The following is a 6,000-nucleotide window of genomic DNA, read 5'->3' as shown; positions in this document are numbered from 1 at the left end:
CGCGATATCAGAGTACCTGGGGATGTACCTCTGATAGTAGCCGGCGACACCTAAGAACGACCGAATATCGGTCTTCGTGCGCGGTTGCGGGAAGTCTCGCACAGCGGCCACTTTTATTTCAGAGGGGCGGCGACGACCCTGACCAATCACGTGACCGAGGTAGACAACCTCGGCCTGTGCTAACTGGCACTTAGGAGCCTTGACTGTCAAGCCCGCTTCGCGCAGGCGGGTTAGCACTGCCCGCAAGTGTGCCATATGCTCAGACCAGGATGCGGAGAATATCGCTACGTCGTCTAGATACGGTAAAGCGAATTCTTGCTGTCCCCGCAACACTTTATCCATGAGGCTTGAAAAACAGTATGGCGCGTTCTTCAAACCAAAACTCAACACTTTAGGACGGAATGCTCCCATTGGTGAAATGAACGCCGCATACCTACTAGCCTCTTCTGTAAGTGGAACCTGCCAATAACCCCTGACAAGATCTAGGGTGGAAATAAACTGAGCGCTACTAACTTTCTCAAGGCGCTCCTCGATGTTAGGGATCGGATAAATTTGATCCTTAGTGATGGAATTAAGCCTGCGGTAGTCGACGCAAGGACGAGGTTCCTTGCCCGGTACCTCAACTAAAATCAAAGGGGAGGTATAATCACTCTCACCTGCCTCAATAACACCGAGCTGTAGCATTTTATTTACCTCAGCCTCCATAATATCGCTCTGGCGGGGTGACACCCGATACGCCTTGGATCGTACTGGCTCTGGGGAGGTAAGTTCTATATCATGAGTAAGTACAGAAGTCCTACCAGGCCTCTCAGAGAACAGACCTTGAAACTCTTGTAATAGCTGGTGTAGTTCGGTTTTCTGCTCAGGCGACAGCGGTGCTTTACTGATAAGGTCACTAATGACTTGACCGGTGTCTTCCCTGTTCGTCACTGAGCCTAGTCCCGGAAGCTCGACCGGAAGCTCTTCAGGAACGTTTACCATCATGCACACCACTGCTTCCCTTTGTCTATAAGGTTTGAGCAGATTACAGTGGTAAACTTGCTGTGCTTTCCGCTTTCCTGGCAGACTTACCACGTAGTTAACGTCCGACAGTTTCTGAACAATTCGTGCTGGGCCCTCCCACTGCACGTCTAGTTTGTTGTTTAGCGATGTGCGCAATATCATGACCTCATCGCCCACCTCAAAACGACGGGCCCTGGCTGTCCGATCATAATAAACCTTGGCCCTCTGCTGGGCCTTTGTCATTGCTTCACCTGACAACTCCTGTGCCCTTCTTAAGCGTTCGAGGAGCTTAAGTACGTACTCCACCACGACTGGGTCGTCGCCCCTACCTTCCCACGATTCTCGAAGCATGCGAAGCGGAGATCGAAGCGAGCGACCGTACACCACTTCAGCTGGCGAAAACCCCGTAGCCGCATGCGGCGCGGTCCTTAAAGCAAACATCACCCCAGGCAGACACAGCTCCCAGTCAGTTCGATGTTCAAAACACAACGCTCTCAACACGCGCTTCATGACGGAGTGGAGCTTCTCAACGGAATTCGACTGTGGGTGGTACACTGAGCTGTGTAACAGCTTTACCCCACACCTTTCGAGAAAAGTTGTCGTCAAAGCGCTAGTAAACACTGTGCCCTGATCTGATTGGATTTCCGCAGGGAAACCAACTCGCGCAAATATGGACAGTAGTGCATTAACTATCTCAACTGAGCTGAGTTCTTTAAGCGGCACTGCTTCAGGGAACTTTGTCGCTGGGCAGATCACAGTCAAAATGTGTCTGTACCCCGTGGCTGTTACCGGCAGAGGTCCCACTGTATCAATAACGAGCCGTCTAAAAGGCTCCGTTATGATAGGTACCAATTTCAACGGCGCCCTTGATTTGTCCCCTGGTTTGCCCACCCGCTGACAGGTGTCACATGACCTCACGAAGTGGTCTGCGTCCCGAAAACACCCTGGCCAATAGTACTCTTGCAAGAGACGGTCCTTAGTTTTCTTAACTCCTAGGTGTCCGGACCACGAACCCCCGTGTGACAAGCGCAACAGATCCTGACGATAGCATTGAGGCACGATCAGCTGATCGAACTCCACTCCTCGGCGGTCTAGATACTTCCGGTACAGGACTCCACCTCTTTCCACAAAACGCGCAGTTTTCCTGGCGATACCTTCTTTGACAATGCAGCGTATGTTTTCTAGGCTACCATCCTTCTTTTGCTCGGCTATCAAAGCCGACCGGCTGACTTTTAGCAACCTATCCAGTCCGTCTGACGTAGGCGCGATGAGCAAATCAGTAGATAGCTCTTCTAACTTTCCCGTGTCGGGCGTTTCCTCTCCAGTATCTGGCGCCTTTAACGTTACAGACTCAAGTTTATTCAGTTCGGGCGTGCTCTGAATATCAGCTTGCTGCGCCTCTGACCCTTTTTCGTTGTTTGATAACGTCGGCCCCGCAACTACCGCCTTTGCAGCGAGCTCCCGAACCTTCGATCTGGTTAAGGCCTGAACACTAGCTTCACCAAACAAAAGCCCCTTCTCGCGCAGGAGGTGATCGGACCTGTTTGAAAATAGGTACGGGTACTGGGGTGGCAGCATAGATGACACTGCCGCCTCTGTCTCAAGCGCTCCGAAAGGTCCTTCAATAAGCACCTTTGCTACTGGCAGACACACGCTATGAGCTTCCACGGCTTGCTTGATCCACGCGCACTCGCCCGTGAACATATGGGGTTCTACGTAAGACGGGTGAACTACATCCATCGTAGCTGCGGAATCGCGAAGCACTCGGCACTCTTTCCCGTTCACGAGGAGGTCTCGCATGTAAGGCTCGAGAAGCTTCATGTTCTCGTCAGTGCTGCCTATTGAAAAAAACACAACTTTTGGTGTTGTTTCCGGACACTGCGCCGAAAAGTGACCCGGCTTCTGGCACGTATAACAAACGCGCGCTCGCCTCATCTCGAACCGCTTTCTGCGTTTGGCTGCCGCCGTCTCTTTACGTTTGGTCGAACTGCTTTCACTCGCATCCTCACTACGCGTGTCCCCCTTTAATCTCCTGGGCGTGAACCTCGGCCTCTCAAACTTCGAGCCAAATTCACCCTTTTGACCGTCCTTAGCTCCGCGAGCCCGACGCGTCACAAACTCCTCGGCTAGCTCAGCGGCTTTAGCCACCGTACAAACGTCTGGCCTATCCAAGACCCAGTATCTCACGTTCTCAGGTAACCGACTATAAAACTGTTCTAGCCCGAAACACTGCAGAACTTTATCGTGGTCACCAAACGCTTTTTCTTCTTTGAGCCACTCCTGCATGTTTGACATAAGCCTATACGCAAACTCTGTATATGACTCACTTTTGCCTTTCTCATTTTCCCGAAACTTCCGACGGAACGCTTCCGCAGACAGCCGGTACTTTTTTATCAGACTCGATTTTACTTTGTCGAAATCCTCTGCCTCCTCTCTATCCAAGCGAGCGACTACGTCGGCCGCCTCGCCGGGTAACAAAGTGAGCAAGCGCTGTGGCCACGTTTCCCGAGAGAACCCCTGCTTCTCGCACGTTCGCTCACAGTTAACCAGGAACAAACCAATGTCCTCTCCAAGCTTAAACGGCCGCATCAGGTCAGTCATTTTGAACAATACGCGTTCTCCTGCACCGTGTGCCTGACTTCCATTACGAGCGCGTTCCATCTCTACCTCAAGACGCTTCATTTCCAAAGCGTGTTGACGGTCACGCTCTTGTTGCTCTCGCTCTTTCTGTTCTTTACGTTCACGCTCTTCTTTTTCTTTTGCAGTCTCCCTCTCTTCAATGGTCTCAAGGCATTCCGACAGCTCGTCATCCTCAGCCTCTAACTCAAGAATAGCCTTTAGCAGTTCAGGTTTTCTTAGTTTGTCTGAGACATCCAGACCCAACTCTCTTGCAAGCTCCAACAATTTCGGTTTGCGCAACGACTTCAAATCCATGGCTGCTCTGAATGCTGCTTTCTCTACTGCTTACTATTGTCTTGCCGCAAACTAACCCGGCAGCAACGACAACCACAATTACCAGCTCTGTTTCTGACACTAACAAAAGCCTGGCAAAGCTCAGAAGAAGAAAGTCCCGCACTCACCAAACCTCGCAGGCAGGAATTCCGCGCAGTCGTTCCGCTGCAGGCAACCAGTCGTCACACAGGGCTCGTTGCACTGCTCCCGGATCGTCGTTGAGCTGCTCAGCATACAGTCAACTGCATCTCTTCGCTGCTGGCCTCCGTTGTCGCGATCTCACCGCCGGCAGACAGTTGTTTGAAGTCGGAGGCGATCTCACCGCTGCCAACCAGATGTTTGGATCCCACCGATGGCATCGGTTGTTGGGAACTCGGCGCTGACGCCCGTGGTTGTACCTGGGTCGCAAGCCCCAAGGGTAGCGTTGGCCTGGCGGCCTGGGGTACAACTGGAAGCATCCGAAGGTCCCGGCAAAGCATGAGTCGACTGGTAACAACAAAACAACTTGTTTATTTTAACATCGCAAAGAGTGCGGTCAGGTTGACCGAAGTAGAGAGACGGGAGAGCACTTTACTCAACAGAAGAAATCGGAGCCCTCCTTTTGGCGTCCGGGGGCAGCTGTTTTTATACTCTCGCAGTTGAGGGCAAGAAGGAACCCCTCAATAGACGAGCACGTGAGTGTACAATGGGCTAAGGTGACGCACACTGCCGCCGGTCGGGCACAAAGACTGGAAGGAGAGGGTGACCCCTTGCTTTCGCATCGCCTGGTTCGGGCACAATGCCTGGAAGGAGAGGGTGACCCCTTGCTTTCGCATCGCCTGGTTCAGGCACAATGACTGGAAGGGGAGGATGACTCCTGCTTTCGCATCGCCTGGTTCGGGCACAATGGCACATACACTCACACACGCACATGAAGACACGTGGCATCGGAACATGCCTGGAAACGCCTGGAAACGCCTGGCGGGGAGCGTTGCGGCGACGCCGCACGGGCCAAAATGTCTGCCGCCCCGCCGCAGTCGCGCCGGCAAAACCGCGTGTCGCAGGCGAAACGCAACACCAGCTACGTCGCTCTCCATCCCCAGCTTACCGTCGCCGCTCTCCGACGGGAAACTAACTGGGGCAGCTCCTGGAGGTGACGCTGCTCTAGAACACCGGCCTGAAATTCCTCTGCTGACCCTGCCTACTAATCGGAACCTTCTGGACGTGGACGTGGATGGTTTGCCCGTTACAGCACTCATCGACACTGGAGCCCAAATTTCCATCATGAGTGCGGAGCTTCGAACGCGCTTGAAAAAAGTACTTACCCCTGCTCCGACTCGACTGCTCCAGGTCGCCGATGGTGGTACTCCGGCTGTGCATGGAATGTGTACTGCTCGTGTCAGTGTCGCCGGTCGCCACACGTCCGTTTTGTTTAGTGTGCTTGAACATTGCCCTCATAATGTGATCCTCGGACTTGACTTTTTGTCTGCCCATTCTGCTCTGATTGACTGTTCCGCCGGTGTTGTACAACTTGACCTACCCCTACCTGTTCCCATTGACCTTCCGGCTCAAGCTCCAGCTCAACTTTGTTCCGCGGATTTTATACGCCTGCCATCTCTTGCAGCAACCTTCATCCCTGTTTTAGCCAGCCCACCTGTACCTGACGGAGACTATGTCCTTACTCCCTCGACGTCAGTCCTGCTTTCTTACAATGTCTCCTTCCCACACACCATCGTTTCTGTTGCGGCCAATCAGACATGTCTTCCCATCCTAAATTTCGGACAGAGCCCACAAGTAGTTCCTCGAGGCATGTCTCTTGCCACGTTGTCTCCAACGCACGAGTGCCACATTTCTGCTCTATCTGTTGCGCCGTCTTCGACCACTGCTCATTCTGCGCCTTCTGCATCAGTACCGACCGACGACTTCACAAAGATGATTGCACCGGACCTCTCAACCCAAGAAGCCGCACAGCTCCGTGGCCTCCTCGAGTCCTACTCCGACATTTTCGATCTGAACGATCGCCCTTTGCGTCAAACTACGGTCGTGACACATCGGATAAATACCGGC

The sequence above is a fragment of the Dermacentor variabilis genome, chromosome 4, assembly GCF_050947875.1.
Source record: "Dermacentor variabilis isolate Ectoservices chromosome 4, ASM5094787v1, whole genome shotgun sequence".
Lineage (NCBI taxonomy): Eukaryota > Metazoa > Arthropoda > Arachnida > Ixodida > Ixodidae > Dermacentor > Dermacentor variabilis.
The sequence above is the reverse complement of the archived record's forward strand: the minus strand, read 5'-3'. Positions refer to the sequence as shown.